Source organism: Lepidothrix coronata, unplaced genomic scaffold (genome assembly GCF_001604755.1).
Source record: "Lepidothrix coronata isolate B3197 unplaced genomic scaffold, Lepidothrix_coronata-1.0 Scaffold168, whole genome shotgun sequence".
In the NCBI taxonomy this organism is placed as follows: domain Eukaryota; kingdom Metazoa; phylum Chordata; class Aves; order Passeriformes; family Pipridae; genus Lepidothrix; species Lepidothrix coronata.
This window is the reverse complement of record NW_016690348.1, coordinates 166,109-191,375: the sequence shown is the minus strand read 5'-3', so window position 1 is coordinate 191,375 and position 25,267 is coordinate 166,109. Positions and strand designations below refer to the sequence as shown.

At 38.5% G+C, this 25,267-nt stretch overlaps 1 protein-coding gene and 1 long non-coding RNA gene across 3 annotated transcripts in view; one reads left to right on the top strand and one right to left on the bottom strand.

The window, feature by feature from the left end:
* RAD51B (RAD51 paralog B) overlaps window positions 1-25,267 on the top strand; it is a 288,156-nt gene that overhangs the window by 100,392 nt on the left and 162,497 nt on the right. The gene's annotated exons all lie outside the window — the stretch shown is intronic.
* LOC108504590 lies at window positions 9,315-15,712 on the bottom strand. 2 transcript variants are annotated; one of them, XR_001877175.1, is made up of 4 exons: window positions 15,409-15,712; window positions 12,562-13,537; window positions 11,326-11,470; window positions 9,315-9,885 (listed from the first exon to the last, which is right to left on the bottom strand). It is a non-coding gene; the product is annotated as an uncharacterized LOC108504590 (long non-coding RNA). The 2 variants fall into 2 exon arrangements; XR_001877176.1 differs by having other exon boundaries at window positions 9,315-9,842.

Here is a 25,267-nt window from a genome sequence, read left to right as displayed (position 1 = left end):
AGCTTGCTCGGCCCCGGCAGATGAACCTCAGGATTAAAGGGTGGGCTCAGTTCAGCGCACGCTGTGTCTCACCTAAAAAATCCAGGGTGAGACACCCTGGATTAATGACCTTTAATGGTCGAAGGGTTAATGACCTTTCCCAAATCTTCGCTCGGGAAGATTGGCCATTATATTTAGTGCATCTGCTAGGGTATATAGTGTGAAAAATACTGCCTTTTCCACATGTGATGGATCACTTTTCCACAGTGATGGTGATTGTGTTTTAAAACAAGTAAACAGTGCCTTGGGATGATCTCTTTTACAGATATAAATAAATAAAAACTTACTTACAAGTATGCTGCCAATTCCCTCACTCTAGTTACATGCTGTACAGCCAAACATTATTCTGGATAAGTGAGGCGTAGTCACAAGACTAGTTCAATTTCCCACTGCTTTTCAGTATTAGATATTCTTCAATGTTCTAGTAAACTTATTTATGAAGAGATTGGATGGTTGTGAAAATTGAATTGAATATAATATGTGGAAAAAATGCTATTTACACAACACGATTTTAAATGGATTCACATTTTTTTGTTATTGAAGTGCCATTAAATGCAACAAAACAACATTAAAAAAAATTAAAGATATAGAATTTAATATTGACCTTGAATCTGAAGTGTGGCATGAGTAATTTCAAATTACTAGTGATTAGTCTTTGTAAATGTCTTATTAGGCTTGTATTCTATAAGGATTATACAGATGTTCTAAACTTGACTAATATTACTCATGTTTATAGTTAGAAATGTGTGTTACGGTGTAAAGGACTAGGACCTGCTTATCACAGCAAATGTAGCAACAAGTCAGTTTTGCTTACTGCTGCTATGCAGCCAGTTGCTGGGGGCACTGAAGCTGCCATCTGAGCAACCAGAGTGGCATTGCATAAGCCTATGTGGTGTCTAACATCAAATATCCACTGTACAGTTAAAGCTTCACAAGACTTTGAGATAAGCCGAGGTTAAATGTCCCTGGTATTTAACACAAACAGTGTTTTGTGTTAACAAACTTTTGTTTGTTAACACAAACAAACTTTTGTTCCTGACAGATGTTCAAGGCAGTCTTTGTGCACAGTGATACTGTTTTTTCATTTCTCTCTTCCACATTGTATGTTTAATCATCGCTATTATTTCCTTCAGCATTACAAACCTAAATTTACTGTCAATTCATGGCCACAAATAGCTTTCATCAGCCACGATGGCTACAGCACAAAGCTCTGTGTGTGGTGGTCTGGGAACCTGGAGCACGCTTTTGTGCGGCCTGGTTTGCCATCTTTAGTTCACTCAGAGGCACCTGCCCTGCAGAGATCAGTGAAATTAGTTTGACGAGTACAAAGGAGTGCAAGGGTAGAACTGGCCAAAAGGTAATGGATTGCTGACACCTTTAAGTGCCCTGTTTATGTAAGTAAAGCAGCTCTTACCTTTAGTAGTTAAAATAATTAAGGTGAAGACAAAAAAGTCTGACTCCCTATGAGTCAAGCAGTTAGTTGAATGAGCAGCAATTATTAACAGATATTCAAAATTTGGTCCAAACAACTTTCAACAACAGATTTGAGGAACAAAAATAATAATTTCTCTTTACTAGGAGCTAAGTCAGAAATTCCAGTTAAATTCTTCTTGGGTTTGGTGGGGTTTTTTTATTTTACTCAGCTGATCTGCAGGTGTAGAGGATTTTGGCCAAGGTTTCAGTCATTGGAGACTACAGTCATTACTAAAACTCCTGGGCACGCATTTCTGTTGGAATGCAGCTGATGTCATGGAAAAATGGGACCTTTTTGGTAACCCCTAACAACCAGAAGTATAGTAAACAGTACGTATTACCTCCACTGAGATACTCCCTTTTAAAGAGACTTGTTAGGATGGTGCCTATGTGCCAAAAAATATAAACTTTTACTGATTTAATGATGTTTTTCCTAAAAGCACCAGCCTACTGCTGAGGTTTAGCTATGATTTTGATAGGCCTAATAAAACCTGAAATAATTCTGTTTAAATCTTAAAATACCCAGCATTTACTGTTCTTTCCACCACCTAACAGTTTTATCGTCTTTCACATCAGAAATCAGTGTTGGCATATTAGTTACAGGGGAAATAGCACTGTAATTTTCATTATTTGCAAAACCTAGGTTTTTTCCAAGGTATATTTTCCATCTAATTAAATGAGTGAACTAATTTTTTTTTCTTTTAGAGTTTTGCAGAAATATAGAACTGGTGAAATATTTTTAATATTTTGGTTTTTGTTTGAAAGTCCCTCCTCAGCTTCAAGTTGTGCATTCTGCTTTGCTTTCATAGGATTACTGATGACTTCCAAGATAATTTAGATGTTTGTCATCTGAGGGCCATTCACTCCTTTACATGATTTGTGTGTTTTCTTTTTTATTCTTCTGTTGATAGAAATACCAATACCACACCTGTGAAAGCCCCATTTTTGCCACCTTGCAATATAAAGCTTCACTTTCCTTTGTAAGCAGACAGTAACATGGGGAGAAGGCTGAACAGCCTAACACACAGCAGCACATTGTTTTCTAAGAGCCACAGTCTAACTCCTAGTACACTTTTTGTGATTAGACATTGCATACGTTTGGCATTCTTCGGCTTAAGCATTGAGGCGGTTGTCGGTTTCTTTCTTCTAAAGGGGAGATGCCTGTGTATAAATCATAGTTGTCACTTAAAGATACTTTTGGCAGGATAGAACTAATGCTGTTTTGCTGGCCTCTCCTTAAGCCATGCTTTCCTTGGACTTAGATAAAGACCTGTGTAGTAACAGTGGTATAGGACAAGCTTTCTTGCTGCATACTTGAAAAACTTAATTTGCCATAAACTCGAGGTTCCCTAAGATAACTGTGAATTGGACTGTAGAGATAGGAACAGTAGGCTACCAAAAAAAAACCTGCTGAAACATTTGGAAAATATACAGCTGTTGTACACAGGGCTTGAACATGTCTGTGGAATATTAGGCAATATTAGAAGAGCAGAGGGCATTCTTTGGTGGTTCCTTGTTAGTCTCTTGATTTCCACTCAGGCTTCCAGCTCTACAAATTTGGTCCTTGGAAGTATGGTACAGATGGTACAGCACTGTCTGTGACAGGCAGTTGCTTTCTCCAGTGTTAAAGAAGCCAAATAATGAACTTAATGGTTGTGAGATTTTTCTTGGTAGCACATTTACATTGCCTTTTACTTTAAATCATCTCAGATCTTTGCTATACTTCTAAGTAGTAAAAGATTGCAAGCCTTAAGCATTTAGAAGGTGACGGAGAAACCTTAAAAAATAGTAGTTATTCTCAGGGTTTTTTACACTGCCACCTTTTTGTAGGTTTTTAGATATTCATATTTTCCACATTTTTCTTGTGCATTTTAGGTTAAACACTGTATTATTAGCGTTATGATTCAAACAGGATTCACATATCAAGAAAAGTGCCAAAAATCAAATATTCAGCATTAAATGAAAAGAACTCATCCTGGCAGGACGGTTTATAACCTAAATGATTTCTTTTTTTAATAACACCATGTTCTAGTTTCTTACAGGTGTTTATATATGACCATACTTTGTTAATATTTTCTAATAACTGTTTAGCATTTCTATTCTCTCAAGTTCCATCAAAATCTTTCATCACTCCTTTCAGAAATACTTCAGTTTTTTTCCCCTGACTCAGTGTTTGACATACTAACTAAACAAAAAATTTCTGTTTTAATTCTGATGGTTGTTGCCTTTTGTTCTGTGGTCTTGCTCCCTAGATACTAGCAAGTTGTACTGACCTTATCTTCTCCAGTCATACTTTTAAAAAAGGAATTAATAGGTTCTCTAAATCATGGGAGAACAGTGACTAAAACATGCAGTTCTTCAATTTGATGTTTTCGGTTACTTCCCAGCAAGCCAATGTATTTGGAACTAGGACTGGCATTAATTGTCCTGAATTTTTCTTCCAATTTTCCTTATGCAGAAAAATCGCTCTCTGCTTCAGGAATATTATCTAAAATGAATGTTGTTTTATAAAATGGTAAGGCCAAAGAATACAGGAAATAAGGTCATGTGCACCTTTTAATGGTGGATTTAAATGAAATGCAGGTAATTAGTAGTTAAAATATTTCTTTATTAACACTCAATGCAAAAAAAATTAAAAATTCCCAAACCTCACCAAGAAAGTGACAGCCTCACATCTCTTAAGAAAACAGAACAGTTCTTCAAGTTGGAGTTCAGCTAAGAGGTCTTATAGAGAATTGGAAAGTAGAAGTCAGTTTGTTCTCTCATGATTGTGTCGAAGTATTTTAACAATTCTGATTATGAACATAACATGGAACGTGACTAAATGAAGAAGGTGCTGTTCTCACTGTCCTTTTTTAGTGTCTAACTGTACATACAAAATAGTTATGTGCTGTGCAGTTTTCTCTTACACTATTTGCTAAATGCAAGTAAAATGTAAAAAAATAAATGTCAGTTTACTCTCTGTAAATATTTTGTACTTGAGCTGTATCTCAAGAAAGAGTGTTATTTTCCTGGATTTCTTTTGGTTTGTTTGATGCTGTTCAGAACAACAGCATCATTAATTTGTTTGCTGATAACCCAAGGCAGAGGAGCTCTGCTCTACTCTATCTCTCTTGTTCATGCTATCTGTACTCAGGAAAAAATTGTATGGATTATCTTAATATAGTGGGAGCTTCCAATGAAATTATGGCATTGAATTGTAATCAGCACAAGATCTAAGACTATGGGAGACTACATCAAGAAACAGAAGTAAGCAAATACTGTTTGGTTGATGTATTTGTATCCAAGTGAAGACGAGGCACAACCTTCTGTTGAAGGTAATGAAAATAAACTTACATGTTCTACTAAAATTTTCATTTCAAAAAATATATTTAAAAAATGAGCAAATTATTGCATGTTTGCTACTGTTTTTCAGGTTTGTCTTAGCTAATGACTCTTAATTAAGTTAGATTCCAGAGACAAGGAGTTTAGAGTTCAAGGTGGCTTGACATGTCTGAATGAGAGGGAGATGTGTTCAGTCTTTTCTGGTCTCCTAGTCTCTTTTGGCTGACGTATACCTATGATAAAATGAACACTTCCACAGAATTTGAGCTTAGATTTCTGGCAGCGAACACGTAGTTTTCCTACTACTGCCTGAAGCGTTTCTTTTCGTATTCCAGTGTTTCTTTTCTGATTCAGGTGTAGGTCCTTTATGTCTGCCCTATTCTTACCTGTAAGTGTAGTTGTCAAAATCTCCGTACTTCATTTCCTGGAATGTTAGTCGCTTTCAAATGAAATAACTGAGTACCTTTTGAAATATTTTCCTTTTAGGGCTTTTGTATTTCTATCCTCTTGTAGATATTTTTTACCTCTTTATTCTTTTTCTTTTATCACGTCACTTGGAGTATTTTTCTTTTTACTCTCTCTAGCATTTTGTGAGAAATCTTGATAGCTTGATCCTTGATTCCATTGCCTTTTCTGGATAATCTTTCTTCAATTTCCATTTCTATACAGACCATGACAAGATCTTCCACTTTTCCTAAGACTATCCTCGTTGTCCAAAATAAAGTCTGACCCTTTCTTGGTGATATTTTGCAGGCTAATCTCTGGGTTGAAAAGTTCAAAAGGCTCCCTATCTTCTCCATCTCAATCATCCATCCATCTTTAGCTGCTATGGACAAAATCTTTGTTCTTGTTTGGGCCCTAGCTGCACCTTTGTTAGAGACTTTTACACAAATCCTCATTATCTTGGACACACCTGAATCTCACAATTCTTTTATTCTGCACAATTAATCATAAACACTGCCAAGAAAAAAAGCTCATGCCTAAAGAGCTCCTTTGTCATGATACCTGTTAATTGCATAGTACTGACTGTAGACAGGCTGTGTTTTGACCTTGTCTTTGCTGCTTTTTTTGTAATGTATCCCCAGGACAATCAGGAGGTGACAGTAGTTGCTGGAGACAGATTTGCAGTAGTATTTTTAAGAATGTAGTTAAGTTGTTTGCAGATCTGGTAAGTAGCTTGCAGCCAGTGTAATTTTGTTACCTGGTAAACACTGACCAAAGGTCCCATATTTGTCAATATTACAGCTGTTCCTATGTTACTAATAAATAAAATAAAATACTCCTTTTGATTTCTTTGCCCAGGGCCAGATACAATATTTCAGACACCTAATGTATTTGTCTTGTGTAAATCAGATGACATGAACAAAGCTGGCAGATCAACTTCATAAACACCATAGTTAAGTGTTAGACTAATACTGCAAAAACTGAATGAGTTACATGTCATGTTAAGCAGTTTCTGAAAGGTAAACTGTTTATTTGTTGGTTTAGGATGCTTCCTAAGTTTGTCCAGCAGTTTGGGTAGCAGCTTCATTTCTAGTGAATTTTAGGAGAAAAATGATTATTTGAAAAGTACCACCAGCATTTAGGGAGAGTGTGTGTGCATGTGAGCTACAGATTTTAAATGTTGGTGAAAATTTTCATCTTGCTCTTTGGCATTTCTACCCCTGTCACTGCTCTAGGGACTGCCTCTGGGTGAAAAAGGTGTGAGGCTGCTATTACAGTCTTCCCCTTTTGCCAAGACTTCCTCTTACTTTGTAGGAAATAGCCTTTGTACATCACGTATATAACCTGTAGTAACTTAGGAAAAGGACTGGTTGACTGAAATTATTTCTAGTCACAAAAATTCTACAGTGCATTTTGTAGAGATAAATCATATCTTGCAACAGGAATATCTACTTTGGCATGTCAGCACCATAAGAAAGAGCAAGCAGTGGTTTTCAGGTTGGGTTGGAGCTAAAAGGTACTTTCAATCTGACATGGGTCAAAAACTGAAGCTGGTTTTGTAAAGATGGTCATGACAGTGCAATGATATATACAGAAGAGAAATGGTACCGTGTTTCATTTCCACTGATGATAGTTCCAAATTCCTGAACAGTTAGCAACTTTTGCTAAAATGATTGTTATAACTGTATCTTCTAGGTAGTGAAGCATCAAAGTTAGCATCTGTAACTGAAGTGAGAATTTGCATGTCACCCTGTTAATGTTCTTAGTCTCTAGCTAGTTGTGGAAGAACTTCATATGAAATACAAAATATATATGTATATATAGAAAGCTTTCTTTGTATCAAAAGGATTTAGATTTTCTTTTAAAGTTAAACAAGTCCTCTTGTATACATCAGTGTTTTAAGTACAGCTCTGAATGTTATTTTTAACTAAGGATTTTGGGGATATTTCAGCTCACAAGATTCCATATGTAATTCTAAAATAAAAATTAGCTTCAGTAGTTGTCCAAATCATTCAATGTATATGCTAAAAGCACAACATAATAGAATGTTTCTACTGCTTCCCAGAAAATAATATCCAAATCATCTCACTTGGTCTTCAGATCGGGCACTATATGTCCTCTTCTAACAACACAGTATACACTGCTAAATAGAAGTCAGCAACTATCAAGCAGATCCATAATCCAAGGCATGAAGGAAGCCGACAGTCTTGCTGGCAGTGCTGCCTGTATTTTGCCCCAGCATCCCTGAGCGTGCATGTGTGTGTGTGTGTGTGCACGCACATGTGGTGTTAGGGGCCTGCAGTAAAGCACACTGCAAATAAAGAGAATACCCCACCCTGTTCTATATGAGATTTTCTGACTCATGCAGCTGCCATCCACATACTCCTGTAAAGTCTGTGATGTTTATCACTAGAATGTTTCTCTGTAATTTATGTTAAGTCAGACAGAGGTCAGTGTGCCCTGTCTGAAGCCTGGATTTGCACACCTCTGGCAGTTTTAATAAAAGACTCTCATCTTTTGTCATATGTAGGTTTACTCTTGCAAACTTGTGACAGGCTAAGCAAGACTGAAATGCATACTTGTTTTGTCACGTGAATTAACTTCTGAGCACAATAGTTCTGAGTAGATGTGTCATTTTTCCCCATTCCAAGGGCTATTTTGTGTTTTGCTTACTAGCAGTCAGCATATTATTAATGTCGGTTGTGAACGTGACTACAGGCAGAAGCACTGCTTCAGTGCCTCATAAAACTAACTGATATGAGATTACTTTGGACTACCAACACCATAAGTTTTCCAAATAATGTTTTCTGAATTTAGAATGCACGAACTAGTGTTCTTTTATCTGGCTTAAATATCTAGTGAGATTTTATCTGAAGAATATTGGGTAGTTCTGGGAACAGAGATAGAAATATTGGTGATAGAAGGGAATTGTGCCTCAAATATCAAGCAGAGAGGACAGTGCCTAAGACGTGTACCAGTATCTTCTGAAAGGTTTTTACCAAAACTGTGTAAGATCTTTTAAATAAGGAATTAATAGAGGCAACTGCTGCTCAAAATGACTGGTTTACACTGGCTACCTGTAGCAAACTGGTTTAAATGAGGATATTGTGTCATGCTGGTTGGGGAAGAGAGGAAATGGGAGCAGATGGCCTAATTTTTCATTTGGGTATGGGTCCTAAAACAGGAGTGAGGGTAACTGCGTGACAACTCTCATCACCCAACAGGTTGCAGAGTACTGAGCATTAGAGTGCCAAACTCAATGTCTATGCATACAACGCTGTGTAAGAGGTTACTGTGAACTTTCTGTCCTACCTGTGAAGGTTCAGGTATTGGTCATTGCTAGAAGCAAGATCACTGATTAGGTGGTCAGTGCCCTGGGTTATCCCGTCTTTGTGGTTCTGAGGGTCATGAAGAAACATCAGTCAATAAAGTCAAGAGCTGTCACTACTTTACAGGTCAGATTTTGGTATGCATCTGTATTTGTTTGACTTCCTGAGCATCAGTTCTGCCTTCTGTATGCCATTTGAAATCTGGAATTTAGATGATGCAAAGCAGCAGCATTTAATTTCTCAAGGGTTTGGCTGCTTTTTAAAACCCAGAACAAACATATTTCAAATTTTGTGTCCCTTTCCTAGATTGTTTGCTGGGCACTGGATGGAATGTTCCTACATACCAGCAGAGGACTTCACATTAAACATTCATTTTCAAGCTCTTTACACAGAATTATTTAGGCTGTAAAGGACTGCTTGAGATCATCTAGTCCTATGCCAAACTTCCTGCGTCATGCAAAATTAAGCTATAAATAGACCGATGTGGGCCAAATTTATTAGCAGCCAGTGCTGTATGCTTTTTCTTTATCAGTCTTTACACCGGGCTTTTCAAGAGGCACACAGTAAAAGAAGCTGTAATTGTAATAATTGCAGGAAAGTTTTAGAAATTATTTTTGAGGTGTCACACCCTCCTGAGAAGTCTTTTATTTGATGTACTTTCTCAAGTTTACTTAGATTGATTCAACAAAAATAAGATAGGCAGTGTATCAGTGACAAGTTGCTAGTACAAAGCATTTTGTACAATGAATTTGATGTTCACAAGGCCAGTTTTTCCTGCTGAATTTTGACAGCATATCAGAGTTTAGATGTGCAAAACCTTCTGCTGTTTCAGGGCTGGGTTCTTTGCTCTGGCGGTGAGCCTTGGTCTATTTCTGCTTTGTTAAATATCTTCCTCTTGCAATACTAGTTCAAAACATGCTTCAGGAGATCAATGTAGTAACTTGGATATTAGTTGGATGTTAATATTGAAGTTTCTGGCACCCATTTTATCCTTACTGACTCCTTGCTTGTGGATTTGAAATTCTCAGTAGTGCTCTTGGGATAATCCAGTCTGCCCAGTTGAGTATATGCATCATGAATGCTTTTTCTGCAGTGTGATAATGGATTAGAGGCAACACTTTTGGCTTGTGTGCAGTCTTAGGTACAGTCTTTGGTCATCAGGTTAAGTGGAGATCTCACAGGTATTTGGAATTGATGTCTTCTACTAGAGAGGATTTTTCAGTCTGCCATTTGCTGCAAACACACATGGAGTGTTGTCATCCCCGTGCCTGGTGAGCTACTGACACAGAGGAGGACATGGTGATGCAAATGGCAGGGGTAGTAAGGGGCTGCTTATTGTGGCCATAGTGTGGCCTAGTCAGTTGAAGCCAACTTACAAACTACAGCTGAACAAAAACACTTGCAGTCAAAAAAAAAAAGCTACTTCTATGGAAATAAAGGCACTTTACTGATGTCACTTAAGGACTAGAGTCTCTCTCCCACACCCTGACTAGATAATTGTCACTAGTGAAGGATACAGGCTTTTGGTTTGACTTCCTTCTGCAATACCTTTTAGTAGGTAGACACTAGTTTATACAATGTGCAGTACCCTTGCATTTAGGCTACCTGGAAGGATCTGCTGGAGATTTGCCACATTATTGCAGACAGTGCCTAAGATTGCAGACATGGTTCCTATCAACTGGGAAAGAATAAGTTAGAGAATATTTGGTTTACATTTGAGGAGTGATCATTCACCAGCTGGACTGGTGACTCCAGCTGCAATGTTGTTAGTAGTCAGTATAGGCAATATAAATGCAATAAAGCATGTGAAGGAAAGAAGTCTGCTTTGTAATCAGGCAGCTTTTAGAGATAGCATTTACAGCTAATGTTAAAAGGTTAACCACAGACCTTGTGTGCTGGAAGTTGATCACTTCCTGTGATAGTTTATGTTTTAATGTGTATTAAACAATACCAAAAGCAGCGGTTTTCACCACAAGAACACTGTGAACTCTCAGACTTTCTTACAGGCCATCCAAAAGAAACAAATTTAGTATTTTCTCTTAATGGTGGTTCCTAACACTGTTTGCCAAATGCTGCCCAGTTCCAGACTGAGGTTTGGGAATCAGCGCTATAGAGAGTCATTGAAAAAATGTTAGGAAGATAGTGAGCCTGAGTCTGTAATATGGAAATAAGAAAACAAATCCAGACCTGAGGATGTTTGACCTAGAGAAGGATTCTCTGTTATCAAGGATCACAGGTGTTACTAGATGGCCAGATGCATCAGCCCCTAGCTGCTCTGCTGAACTGGATGCTGCCCCTGTCTTGCATAGTTGACAGCTGTAAGACTATGATGTATAATTAGCAACTTCCCTATATGCAAGTGACCTGATCTGTGTCTCTAGGCCCAAGGAGGGCTCTGAAACACCCACTGTATTTGTTCTATTTTGGAATGAAGGTGAATCCTTTGGCAGAGACCCAGTGGAAGTGTCAAAGATGGTCACTTCCTGCACTGCCATCAGTGAATGCTGCTAGGGGCTTTTTTCCTGCAGGTCATTATTTCAGAATCAGATGTGAGAAACTATTTCTTTCCTGCTTCTCTGTCAGCCTCTTCTAAGAAATGCCTGGCACTTGGCAAGTTGGTTTGGCTTTGCACATCAACCTTCCTATTTGAAGCTACATGATCTCAAAATGGTGGATGAGAAGGAGAGAGAGCGAGCAAAATTACACATATACTTACCCTTTTGTAGAGCTGGTCTCAGGCTAAGATGAAGGGCTTGGGAGGTTTGAGAGCTCCTGGGTGCCTCCTGCATTCTTTTCCTATGGTGTCATTTCCTTTCAGCAGTGTGTTCAAGCTCACCTGGGTGTGTTCACAGGTAGCCAGACTAGTATTGTGAAAGAGAAATTAGACACTTAACCTTGGCAATAATCAACTCCCATAGCTTGTTTGTACCTCTTTGTCATGCATTTATTGTCCCTTGTTTGCTCACTTCTAAGGAAATTCTTTTTGGCATTTTATCAGGTTTTCATGAATCTGAGCAACTGCAGAATTAAATTGTGAGGCTCAGATGCAGAGGAGGGATTAGTTGCTTTCTTTCCTTGGCAGTTCACCTGTACAAACATGTATTGGGGATGGGTGGAGCTCAGTGGTAATGATAGCGTCTTAGAAACATAATAAACAGGTTTTGTGTAGTGTTTCTTGCTAAGAGACTGCTTGAAAATCCCCTAATCCTGTCTTCCAGACTGATAACCTTCTTGTCCTCAGCAGAGCAAGGAGAACTGGGTGAATTGCTTTGCTCTTTGTGTAATGAGTGCTGAGCCCTGCAAAAAAGTAACTGGTATCTCCCCATGCCAATACATGTCAGGGCAAATAACCCCAAGAACAAGCCTGGCTATTTAACTGTTGTGCTCCTTGACAGAAAATGGTGAAAGCCATCATCTTGAATGCACGAATTCTCTTGATTATTTTAATCCTTATTAAAAAGGGTGTCTTTTCCAGGGTGACTTAACTAGGGCCCCTTGCTTTGTATGTCTTTTCTGTGTACACATAGTGCTTTGCAAAACATTGGTGCCTGCTTAGCAAAGCATTGCTTGCCAGCTAATAAAAAGAAGCAATTCACAGCTATTGAGTGTTACTTAATCATGTTGGAGTGAGGCTTGATCTACGTGATTTCAAAGAAAAAAAAAAGTGGAATGTCACGTATCTGGTTCCTTTGTGTACACAAGAATACTTTTCTTGCCTATTTTGCCTTAGGGGCTATATCAGAAGCCAGATTTGGGTCTGTGTTGAAGCACTCCAAATTGACTTGACTTTACAATCAAGTTCTCCTTATCTTCTGCAGCAGTGAATTGCTTCTCTAAAATTTCCCATGAAAACATTTTAAGAGAGCTCAAATGTACTTAGGCTGAAGTTCCAAGGAGCAAAGTAAGATGATGTACTAATCTTTTAACCCGGTGCTTTCCTCTTGTGACATACCTTTCTGTAGTTTCTGTGTTCCCTTTATCTGGGGAAAAAAAAATCCCTGGATAATCTCATCTTCTCCCCTTTGCATTGGCTTCAGTGCTTTTCTAGTCTTCTGCTGAGCCATTGTATGCATGAATGCAGAAGACAGTGCATGGAACAAAACAAGTGATTAATTTTCTGAAGGGTTAGCATGCTGGAATGGCTCAGTGCAGGGTTCAGTGAACAGAGAAGTTAACATAAGCAAGTGGAAACACTTGAATAGGGATCATGGGAGGAAGATGTCCAGCATTTAGAGAGCCCTGAAAGTTGAAATTGATTCCTGATGTGCCTGTTGATGCTGCTATCAAAGATGCTATTTTGAGATTTCATTTTCCTGTGTGAACATAGTGGATTTACTGAAACTGCAATCAGACAGTCCTGTACTGTTTTGAAATGCATATTGCTCCATATGGTATCTTTTTGGTGTCCTGAATAATACTATTTTGATTTCATTATTGCTGGTATTTTTCAGACAGTGTCAGAGAATTTGGGTGACTTGTAGCAGTAACCTTCAAGATCAATAACTACAGGTAGTTCTGGTATTGGTTGTGGAGTTAATTACAAAGGTAGATATTAGCTCCCTTCCCTGTGCTGTGCTTCTCAGCCCCTTCAATGTCAGCCCAATGCCAGCCCAAAATAGTTTACTGAAATAATCCAGGCTAAAAATAACCTTCTGCAAAAACGTGGCATGAGACAATAATGAGTAGCTGAAGGTAAGTAAAGCTGGCAATTTTTCAAGCTTGCTTTGCTGCTGAAAAAGAAGCAGCATGTAACTGCCCCTACAGTTGGTTATTCCCATCCATAAGCAGTGCTGAAATGGCTGTGGCAGTCTTTATGGTGTCTTCACCTAGTGCTTACTGGTGTCCTCCAAAAGGTCCCTTCTGTGATACACTTCTCCCCTTTTGTGTTCAGTTTAGTTGGTACAACTCTTTTGAAGGCCACCTGTGAACTGGGAAAAGAAACATAAATGAATTTTAAAAGCCTTTCATTTAGAAATGAAAAGAGATGGGGTTAGTTTAAATTTTGACCAGTTTCCCAGCTTGGCACATAGTATTGCAGAAATAGTACTGATGTGAGCTGCTCAGGTTGTCAGTGCTGCACAGGGAAACATCTGTGGAAGCACTGCCTGAGCCTGTGAGGGTGTTTGATAAATGAGGAGGTCCTAAATTGATGGAATCGTATGTTAAAACTTAAAAGTATTAAAAGCATACAAGTAAAAGTGGTATACTTGACTGTATTTTTACCATTTACTACCTGTAAAAGATCTTCTGTCAGCCAAAGTGCTGTGCACCCAGTTTTACTTAAGTCTAGCCTAAGTTATCTGAACACTTCCAGGAGTGAGGCATCCGCAGCTTCTTTGGACAACCTGTTCCGGTGTCTCACCACCTTCACAGGAAAAAATTTCTTCCTTATATGTAATCTAAACCTACTTTCTTTCAGTTTAAAGCCATTGTCCCTTGTCCTGTCACTAAAATTCCTTATAAAAAGTCCCTCTCCAGCTCTTTTGTAGTACCCTTTAGGTACTGGAAGGAGCTATAAAGTCTCCCTGGAGCCTTTTCTTCTCCAGGTTGAGCAAACCCAGCTCTCAGCCTGTCTTCCTAAGAGAGCTGCTCCAGCCCTCCCATCATCTTCATGGCCCTGCTCTGGACTCGCTCCAGCAGGTCAGATCAGAAATTAAAGAGACAATTAAGTGCAGCATTTCAATTGTTAGACTGGAAAACCAGACTTTCACTAAAAACTCTTCTCTCACATCTAAACAGTAATTATTTTAAATTGCTCTTTTAATAAAAAGACATGTTTCTGTAAGTGCTGCAATTACTCTGTGTCCAAATTCTGCACTCAAGAAAAGTAACATTTCCCATGAGCATGGGTGTTAATTGTCTTCTATCCATGTCTTGGTAACATTGCCTGCTGAATTTTCTCAGGATTTCATGTGTTTGTAACTTTCTTAATTTCTGCCTTAAACTGTGTTGTGATGTTTATGACTGTAAATATGCAGTGCATTGGCTTCAGCTTTGTTTCATGACCGTTTCTATGGATTTGTGTTTGTTTAAAACAGTAAAGATTGACTCGACATTACTCTGAAAATTATTAACAGTCTGTAGGCCATTACATTATGAAGAAACCAAAGCGCACTTTGAGAGCATTTACTTTTTTCTCTCAGCATTGCTGAAATACAAAATACAGCTGTTCAGCAGTGCACATAATATTTGCTGGCAGTACCAGATAAAAACAAACAATACAGGAGAAATGCAATTATGAGAAGAGCCTCAACTTTCTTTTTAATAAAAAAAGCTTTTTGTATCTCTGCATACGGCTCATAATAAAAAGTATTAGTGTTAAAATGAGATAAAGCTGAGCATCAGAATTTTGTGAACTGCTCATAACCTCTCAGTATTGCTGTTTTCTAGTATTTTCAATGTATTAATTATTAATATTTTGTGTGTATCTGTTTCTCGAGTCAGTGTATGTCCCTGAATGCCTATGCTTAATACTTCATTTATATATCTAAATCTGCAGTGCCCAGTTGATATTCACAGGATATATAAAATGGAAATGTTGTTTTAACATTAATTGCAAATTGTGTTGCCTTGTCCATTGTTTTCCACTCCCACATCAGCTTTTTCTGCATCTAGGTTAGATAAGCACATGGTGGGGATGGTCAATGTAGGTGCTTCTCCTTCGGTTGGTGTCTTGCATGCCTCTTTGTGAGTAAATATAGAAACCAAAATTACTTTTATGCAGATTAATTTTTAGAGACATCTGTGAATAAATAAATGGCAAATGATGTCCTTTAATTGAAATAGTAAGTAAAAATACCTTAAGCCTCCAGAAGCTGAGCTTTTTTTGAGAGGATTGCCTTTATTACTGTTCCAGGTCCAGCTGAATCAGCTGTGATGTGCATTTGTTCTGAGTACCTGTCTCTTGTAGAGAGAAGTCTGTTAAGGTTAGAAATCAAATTCTTCTCTATTATACCAAACGAATTGCTGCTTTCTGCTTTCCAGAGGAACTACTTCAAAACAAAAGCAACCCAACTCACAGGGAGTTAAAATATTTTTGTCTTAAGTCATCATGTCTGGCCGAGGAGTGACCTCAGTCTTCTCCTGCTCTGAATCATTGTTGAGAACCCACACGGTCTAAATAGACTGAGTTACGTTTCAGTCCCAGAAACTGTTTGTCTTTTCATGTGTCCTGGCTAAATGAGTACAACCTTGACATTGTTAGAAAGGGCACAGCTACACCCAGGTACTGTAGGTGTAGTAGCAGATTAACCACTCTAACTACTTTCATGTGTGCAATCTTTCTAATCTTGATCAGGTGGCCACGTTCCTTTTCTCCTGGGGCACGTAGGCAGAGCTTGACTGCTTTTTTAATCCTGAGGCTGTTTTTATGGTGGTAGGTGCAGACAAAAAAAAAAAAAGTTTCAAGGAGTTAAAGTATTGTGTACAATGTGGAGAAGGTTAGGCTGCATTTATAGGAAAACCCACAAACAATATGTTTGAATTAAAGGAAATTATTAAAGTGATGCTTCAAGAAATGTCTGAGAGCAGTGCTTTTCATACTTGCTCAACTTAATGTAAGGCATGATGTAGTCTGTTTGACAAAACTAGCACAGAGTTTCTGGCAGTAATACTTCAGAGGGAGAAGAGATTCTGAAAACAAAGAAATTTTCCTGAGTGTTGTATTCTTGCATTTATAACCAAAACCATAAGTTGCACAATTACAAAACTCGGTGGTGAAAAAGCTAATAATGCCTTCCCTTACTGTTAACCATTAGGGTATGAATGAGAACTTGCTTTCTTTTAAAAGCAGAAAGGAGAGCTGGTTTCTTCTGGTACTTGCGAGTTATAGCAATCCTAGTTAGGGTGTTTCAACTTAGCGAAGAGTGTATATTTTGGGCTTATTAGTTTTGCTTTCTGTTTTGCCAGTAGAGTTTAAGAAATTCATTAGTACCTCCTTAGTAGCTTCCAGCTTTTTGTTTTCTACAGGTTTATGATACTCTCACCTAAGTTTCATTGTCTGTGAAAGGTAATAAAAATTACTTGAACAGCTTCATTTTCTTTAACTAGTTTTCCCGAGCTTATGGTTTCTTGTAATGCAGCTGTGCTCTATTCTTCCTAACTTACTTCCTCACTTCATGACCTAAATCCAAAACATATCCAGGAGCTCTAAGATACAGTCTAACTAGCAGTGCCAAAGTCTAGTGAAGGAGTCTGTTGTAATGTAACATGAATATATTAACTGAATAGCTCTGTACTGTGTGAAGTAAGGCAATAAAACTATAGTTTTATCATGCTTGTAGTTTAGAAGAGTAAACATAGAGCCTTCAATTTAGAAAATAACAGAGATCAAATACAGTAGTGGTTGCCATTGGAGCTGCTGTGATGTTGCTTCTGTCATGTGAAACAGCTACCTTATTATACTCTTCTGCTTTATACTTACACTTTTTTTTTATTCTCGTGATATCTGAGCACTAAATGATGTTAATGCCAGTAAGCTTTTAAATGCTGTTACTGACACCTGTTTCACGTGACTTATTCTGTTCCGTATGTCGGGCACAAAAATATTTTTTCCGGTTTTTGGTGGGCTGGGTTTTTTTGTTTGTTTGTTGTTGGAGTTTTTTTTTAGACATCATCTATTTGGGAGTAATCTAATAACTGTTTGTATTAGTGATGTCTAGCAGATACTCTTTATACACATTCAAGTGTAAGACATTCCTAAGCCTGAAATTGTAGAAGAAATCTCTGCAAGAGCTGTAACCAGACTGTGATTCTCATGTCCCTGGCACTTTTGCAGTAAAATGGACAGCAAGGAACAACAGAGATAAGTGGAAATACCTCAGGATCGAAAGTATCTCTTTATAAGCATACTTTTTTGCTCAGCAGGGTCTGAGAGACCCCAGTGCTGGCCAGCCAAAAGGCTGTAGTACAGTGCTGATGCAGAAGTGTCCAATGATCTCTGAGACAGTCCAGTAGCATAATATATTTGCAGTGTGGAGTTGGGGGTATTTCTGGGAAGGGAATTGGCATTGAAGTGCAGTAATGTGGATTATAAGAAGTTTTCATTGGGTCTCCCATAACCAAATCAAATGCAGCTTTCAGTGTCAGAGATAGTAAAGATAAAAGCTTTATGTGTATAAATAAAAGATCTGAGTTTATCTTGTGCTTTTTGGAAGGTATTCATTGTCATTAGCATTTAAGAACGTTGTCCTGTACATTTAGTCTGTTAAATAAGAGATCACTGGGAGCAGAGGGGTGGAGCAGCTGACTAGTGAAATTCTGTCTGTTTTGCTTCTCAAATAGCAGATCTCTTTAATACAGTCCATGTGTTCAGTCTTGCTTGCCTCTAGGTGGTAGAAGTAATACCATACTGGGGGAAGTAATCATTTGCAAATAACTTATTATTTTGCAATTCAGTACTAAGAGGTATGTGTAGGGTTAGCTAAAAAGGACTCCTTGCCTTTGCACTGGGAACAGAAAGCTGTAATATTGGGGGTTACTAGTTTTGATTTGATTTCAGTGCTCTCATTTACTCAGTGATACAATCACCCTCTTTGTAAATGCAGTTCATGCATGAATGGAAGCGTGAACAGGACCGAAAGCAGGTGTTTGTGTTACAGAGGGGAAAGTTACAATGCTATTTATAGGCTATTCATTTATTATTTAAGTTATTTGAAATTGTTTCATAAGATAGAAATTGAAGTAGAAAACAGTGAAGTCTAGCTTTATCTAGAGGACTGGTCTCAGCCCTGCTGCAAACCTGCACAATTAAACAGATGTTCACAGGAGATTAATTGTTTCTTTTATTACTTTTTGGCTTACTTAGGATCTGATTCTGTCCCTTTTGTAGTGCCTTATTCAAGCGTTAAAGTTAACCGTGGATATTCTCCATAAGCTTGTGTGTAATGGAATTATTTGGCATGCAAAATACTCCTCAGGATTGTGGAATTGGGTCCTTTGGTGCTATAGACGAGGAATCACACAGCTTGCAGACTTCTGCCTGTGAACATTAGCACTGGATAAGCACGGCCAGCCAGTAAATAGATTTGATGTCTTTGCTTGTCCTATACTAACTGTCATGTCTGGAAATACATGGGGTGGGTGATACTTTGGTTTGTTCTTTGTTGTCTCCTTTCTGTCTCCTTTAGCTTGTTCGGTGAATGTATGTGCCAGAGTGAACCTCTTCAGCCAACAAAAATGTGGGAAACAGATGAGTAAAATTTTAACTGATACATATGAGTACAACATGGATAAGAACTTTGTTAGAACCATTTAACTAACAGCATCGATTCCTTTTTTCTTCCTTTTCTTTTTTTTTTTCTAGAAGGGGGTGGTTGGTTTGGTCAGAAAATTGACTAGAACTTATATTAACTTATATATCATGTTGGAAATCACGTATGTTTGTTCGACTTACAGAGATAAGTTTTTGTGTAGATTGGATCAGGAGGACATGCACAACTTTAAGAAAACAATAAATTCAGATTGTTCTTTCATGAATTAATATTTAATTTTCAAGTGAAAAATTGTTTCATTACTGGTGTGATGTCAGATGTGACTCCATGTAGAATTTACAGCCTGATGGTATTTCGACAGGCCATCTGACCACATGGATTTGTAAATTGAATATATTAGACAGGAATCATGAAGGGAAAAAGTGATGGAGCCTCCTCATGTCACTTATCCATTTGGTTTTCTGATAGAAACATTAGTTCTAAGATACAGCTAGGTTCAAGAGGGGAAGAATAAGCCATCTTTCCTAAGAAGTAGCTTTTAGATTCTGAGAAGCACATCTACTTAACGATGAGAAAGAAAGGCATAATTCTCTACATTAATGTAACTTCCCAGTATAAAATTACTTTTAAGGGATTGTTTGGAAAGCTGGTTAGCATTGCAGTGTGTTATTTTTTAAAACCCTGTTCCTATGTGCTCTGCTTTCCATGACACTATTCTTTAGGGACAGCACATTTGTTATAGGAGGCTGAATTGTTTCCTTTTGCAAATCCTTACAGGCTCTGAAACTCCCACTGGCTGCTGTCCAGAAAGAAAGATTTGTGGGTTCTGCCCAGTGTCTGCAAATGTGTGATGATATTTATATTCCTTGAGTTGTTTTCACTGTAGCTAGATCTGGTAAAGCACTTGTGGCTTTACTGCAACTAAAAGACTTGTGGTAAAGTCTGAGAACTTAGAAATCAAGTGTTGTGCTTGAAGAGATGTTCTGACTGCCACTGCATCCCTGGGTGGGAAGGGAGATCATCCTAGTTACACATAAGCTCTTTCAGAGACGGGCAAAGTCAGCAAACCTCTAAAAAAAGAATTAAAACTTCATTTTTTTGGAAAGCATAATACTATTTAGTGTGAACAAAAAGCAGAATATTGTCTCAACTGGGACTTCAGAAGTGATTCACAATTATTTTATTGGTAGAGTCCTTAAAATCCAGTTCATTCTGCACAGCTGTACAGTTGTGTTGACTCAAAAGTCTTTCACAGATGGGACTTTTGAAAGAAAAAGCTGCCTTTTTCTTCTTATATTTTTCTAAACTGGTGACAACAAAGAGAAGGGCAGATGTTTCACTTCCATGTGTACTTTCATGTTTTCTTTCTCTTTTCCTCTGCAAGAAGCTTCCACTAAAAAAGGGGGGGGGGAAAGAAAAAAGACCAGCGACAAAAGCTCTTTGTTCTGGGAAGCATTTCCAAACATAAAAACAATACCAATGTAATGCTTTTATAGAACAATTTTTGGTTAAATTTTCAGTAATTCACTTGATCTTCATTAGAAATGTCTTCATGCTATTTACTACTTCCTCCAATAGGGCTTAATTGAATGGTTCTCTCAGATTTTTCCATATGGTGTTCCCTCCCCTCCCCTCTCCTCTTTATATAGCATAAAGAAATGATGGTCATGGCCCCTTGAAACTTTGTCACCTATGAGTTTGAAAATCTACAGAGTAATTGGTAGATTAGCATACTGTGCAGGCTTGGCCCTGTTCCTGGCTTTGCTCTATGTTTTCTGTATAGTCTTAAGTGATAGCAGTGGTCAGTCTACCAGCAGGTTTGCTAATTTCTGAAGCAATACATATGATGACCTTAATACCAGTGACTTCCATTTCTATTTGAAGTCAGTAAAACCTGTCTTTGAGATCATTAAAAAGATGTTTGTACGTGGAAATAATTTGCTTTGAGTATTTTCTTCTAACTTACACTTTTTAGAGTGGATCTAGAAGTCATTTGTATTGGATAAAGCATATGTAGCATAAGGCTTATTGGCTCAGTTCAGTATGCGTGACTGTAATGGGCTGAAGATCCAAGTACCAGCGAAAGGATGTGGTAAATTTTTCTTGGAGCTGGCAAAAGTTACTGTATTTGGAAGTTTTAAAAACAACTAGGTTGGTATACTGTAAAATATACTGCAGAGAAGGCAGTGCTTTATTGGTAGAAAAATAGGCTGATTATTCCTGTAGGCCTCTCTGTGTACAACTGATGAAGTTGTAAATTATAGTTATTTTAGTTTACCTTCATTTCCCTGATTTTGTTCATGACTGAAGCCCTCAGTTTCATGCTAGTGAAAATGGCGATCGACATCTCCTTGTTTAGTTTCCCTTGTTAAGTGCAGAGTGAAACTTTAAGGGCGTAGCTAAAAAAATATTGGTTTCCCCACCTCCGCCCCCCCCAAAGAAAATTTGCAAGCATTTGACAGTAGGGTGGAATAGAGAAGTTATCCTGATTGTGTAAGTCCAGTCTCTGGCTGTGCGACCCTGAGAACACTTGAGCAGTAGATGAATGCCCGGTTCTATTGACTAGATAATGTTGTTCTACCCTGTGGACTGTAGACCGACTTTCACGCAGACCAATGGTGTGGGGCTTTCCCACACTTGCAACATCACTTGTTTTCCAGCCCTATGACATGTCTGGTGAACAGAAGTTAAATTGCAACTAGAATGTCCTGTGCTGAGGTCGGTCATCAGTGGGCAAAGCTGCACTGCCCAAGTCAGCAGTGTCTGTCCACGCAAGTGAGCCCTGTACAACACAGTCATTTTGAAATACTACACTTTGGGGCTATAGCTGTTACTTTCTTTTAGCTGCAGATTCATAACCCTCCCCTCTCCAGCTTGAGTTTCTGGGACATCTTCCTGCAGCAGGTGTGGCTGAGAGGGCATCTAGGAGCTAGAGGAACTGGGAACCTGATCTAGTCTGCAGAAAGTGTTTTAGTGGACTTGGGTCAGGTGCATGAAAACAATCAGGCATATGGATGCAGATGGACACAATTGTGCTTGATTCAGGCTGATACCTGAAATATGTGGATGTTTGTGCTTTAAGATCCTCAGTCTGAGAGCTTGCTGAGGGGCCTGCTCCAGGGGTCTGTGTATACATGTGTTGTTTTCAGTGAGGACTTAGAAGCCTGTGGTTTTGTTTGAATCCGGAGCTGGGGGGGGTTTTAATTCATTTGCAGCCCCTCAGCCTTAGAAAAGGCAATTACAAGTGTTGAAACTTCGACGTAGAAATTGATTTAATCCAATTGGAGTCTTCTAGAAAGTTTGTCCTGTGGTTAAAGCTACTTTTTTTTTTTTGCTCGATAGCATTGAATTAAATGCTTTGGAAGGAAAGGAATTTTTAAGGTCTGATCTGTTGGCCACTGCAGTTTTCTGTGGTGCTGGCCTAGGTAAATATTTCCAAGATAATATCTTATGTTTTAAGTCTCAGTCTACTTTTGTATTTTTGAGGAGTTTATGTAAGTATAAATGTTCAAAAAGGTGTTTCTTATTTTGTCAATCCCATGTAATCCAGGATCAGTTCATAATACTGATTACTACATATTACCAGTTCTGACCTGGGAGGAAGTGCACAAGTAAAAAGAATAGCAGAATAGTTCAACTATTTTTGTGGCATAACTTGGTGGTATTTGGAGTTATTGGGAGACTGCAAGCCAAATGGCAGCGTATGCTATCCCAAAAATAAAGGTGAAGCTGATTGAACATCTTCATTATTATTAGAAGTAGCATGAATTAAGGTTGAATTGAGTGAATTTATGACACATGTGCCTATGTAGGTATGATGCTAGAATTTAAAGGGCTAAAAGATTAAGTATTATGAGCTGATGTTTTCAGTACTGAGGCAGGACCAGAGCTGTGCCCCCATGAAGAAGGATGATCTGGTTTTGTGGTACTTCTACCATTGTTGTAGTGCTGTCTCACTGAGTCCCAGCTTTCCAAACCTCACTGCAAGTAAATAATGCCTCTTGGGTAGTGAGTGCCTTACGTTGTTTTGTGTGCTCATCCTGCCAAGGGATCATAAAGTTCACTGGTCATTTTTTAACTATGGCTTTGGGAAACACTGTGGTGTCACATAAGTCAGTAATGCTGCTCTTTGATGTTTATTCTACCTGCTTTTCCTTTTTAATAATCAGAACGGGAGGAAATGTGTCAGATTAGCTGGATGGCAGAAGGAATTCACTGAAGCGAGAAAATTGAATTATACTCAAGTTTCAAGCTTCTGGGTTGGAGTCACAAAGCAGTAATCATCTTCTAGTTGTTTTTAATTATTTATTTTGTGGCACTTTACTTGGCCGTGAAGTGCATACTGTGGGTTAGCCTGAGAAAATGGGCAATGTGATTGAGGCTTTGAGCAGTGTAAGCATTAACAAGTACCTTTCTGTTGTAGTCTCTGATGTGTTTGATAAGACCAAGGGGGAGAGAGTCAGTGAAGCAGGATTTTAAGTTGGGTCTGTGTGGTCTTCACCTGTAGTTTGCCATTTCAAGTACGATGCAGCTTGCTAGCAGCTGAAATACTTTACCAAATGATGGCAGTTTTCTGTTGTGATATAAATGAGTGAATGTTTGACTTCATGTAAGGCTTTTAAGACTCCTTGAGTCTTAGAGCAACATTAAGCTTTCTTTTATCTGATTAAAAGTTAGAGAAGGACACTGAATCTGTGTCTACAGACCATGGTATCACACAAACTGTCTCTGTGTGGCTGATTTACCTGCCAGGTTGAGCTCTATGTGGCACATCTTTTTTTTATGTCAAACTTCACATGACTACACAGAAGCCTCTGATATCTCTGTTTCCTCCAATAAATAATGCTCCCTTGCGTCTCTTCCCCTATAACTCTAAGGGAATCCTGGGAAGGGAAGGATACCAAGCCTATGCTGATTACTGAACCACTTAGGTGAGATGAATCTGAGCTTCACCCTCCCCATATTTTGGTCCTTAACTACAAGGAGGTGGTAATGTTTTATGACTATATAGGAATGGATGGCTGATTCTTTAAGCTGGATAGCATTTATGTAGTTCTTCTTTAAGATAACATGTGTACCTAAGGCTGATGAATAATGGGCCTGGTTTGAAAAAGCAAATATGCAAATATGTGACCATGTATTAGTTGGGCATATCAAGCATGCATTTGAGACATGGCTTTACCAGGATGACTGATGGGACTACAAATGCATTATTACTGCTGCAGAGTGTGGTATCCAAAGTCTGTGTCACTGATGTAGGAACAGTGCAATACGTGTTAAAGTCTGTGTCTACACAGTGTTTTGGAGTTTTGTTTCTCCTTTGGAAATAATGACCTTTTGTTAAGTAGGTCCAATTCTGATTTTATTGAATTAAATAAATACCAAAACCACAGTACACTGAAATGTAGCAGCTGAGCCTTAGGGCTAACTTGTCCCATATCAGCTTTTCTGGCATCCATCTCTAAGAACTTCAGTCAGTCAAGAAATGCCTTAAATCTGATGTTCAGTAGCTCCTTGACCTTGTTACAGGTGAAGTTTCTACATGCAATTATCTGTTAAACTACACAATGGGAGCCCTGGAACAGGCTCCCCAGGGAAGTGGCCACAGCACCAAGCCTGACTGAGTTGAAGAAGCATTTGGATGATACTCTCAGGCACATAGTATGACTCTTGGGGATGGTTCTGTGCAGGGCTAAGAGTTGGACTCAATGATCCTTGTGGGTCCCTTTCAACTCAGGGATCAACTCACTGGGATTCTGTAAAATGATGTCTTACCCAAGAATAGCTTAGAAATCTGCAAACAGAGGAGTCAGCAAGTAGAGAAGGAGTTGTGTTACTGATGACTGAAGAGCATGTTTCTACTAACTCCAGAAGCAGCCGTTAGAAGAACTTTAAAATCAAATTTTTCTTTCCATTATTGAAAATGAAAAAAGCCAGAGAAAATCCCATCCAGAAATTAGGTGGTGCAAATGAGATAAGGCAAATTCAGGATCACATGCCATAAACAGATTCTAAAGGAATCTAACATACCTACCTTAATGAATGTAGTTGGTAAGGAAGTTCAAGAGAAATAGCTCAGCCAGTTTCTCAAGTACAATGTGCTCTCCTGTTACCACTTTCAGGGTCAGGGTGCTGGTTAGATAAACCATTGGTGTGATACAAGTGAAACTACTTCCTTATGCACTGGATGCAGTAGACAGAATTGCATTGGAGCTCTCTGCATAGTTGTTCACTAAAGGTCTTTTGGAGCAGGATAGGCAGGTTGAGTGTGGTGTCGGTCTGTTCATCTGGGGTTGTACAGTGCAGGATGTAGAGCACAGTCCTGATCTGTGAACAGAGTTTATGGGTGCTAACATAATGCAAATGTTATTGGTGCTGTGCGGATCTAGATACTGGACTGCCGTATGGGCCAGTGTGGCAGAAGCAGATCTATTGCAGCTGTAAGTG